This window comes from Sinocyclocheilus rhinocerous, unplaced genomic scaffold (assembly GCF_001515625.1).
Source record: "Sinocyclocheilus rhinocerous isolate Xijiao unplaced genomic scaffold, SAMN03320098_v1.1 C35482578, whole genome shotgun sequence".
Taxonomy (NCBI): Eukaryota; Metazoa; Chordata; class Actinopteri; order Cypriniformes; family Cyprinidae; genus Sinocyclocheilus; species Sinocyclocheilus rhinocerous.
In genome coordinates this window covers 1-497 of record NW_015753102.1, presented here as the reverse complement: position 1 = coordinate 497, position 497 = coordinate 1, and the positions used below count along the sequence as shown (strand labels likewise).

General features: G+C 41.2%; 1 long non-coding RNA gene across 1 annotated transcript; it reads right to left on the bottom strand.

Annotated features, from left to right (window-relative positions):
• Positions 1–9: 9 nt before the first annotated feature.
• On the bottom strand, positions 10–497 carry LOC107734890 (uncharacterized). Its single transcript, XR_001639204.1, has 4 exons — positions 471–497; positions 289–385; positions 132–212; positions 10–34 (listed from the first exon to the last, which is right to left on the bottom strand). It is a non-coding gene; the product is annotated as an uncharacterized LOC107734890 (long non-coding RNA).

Here is a 497-nt window from a genome sequence, read left to right as displayed (position 1 = left end):
TTTTTCGAATCCCCTCCCTTTCCACCTTGTTTACCTGTTTACAGTTAAATAGAGAGCAAAAAATAACTGGTAAAGACAATTCAGGGAAAACTGCTTAATATTGCAAACTGACAGAAAATAAAAGAACTTACTTTTAGAATTCTTCTCCAATGCGTCATCATCCAAATCTTCATCAAAGATTTCTCTGCCATCCTCCACATACCCTGTCCCATCTGTCAAAGACAACAGACATTCAGCTGGTGCCCATTTAAGCACTGAGGTCAGTAGAAGTATGAAAATTTGGCTGACCATCATCAATGATCCAATCATCATCCTGTCTCTCCCGCACCATTTTCGAGTACTGCTCTTCATCCACCTCCTCATAGACGCTGGTGAACTCCTCCACCTGATCAGAACACAATGTCAAAACACTGGAACAACACAGAAGATGTGTACATCGAGAAAACACCAAAAGCTGGCATGCAACTCACCTCGTATTTAACCTTCTCTCCCTTCTT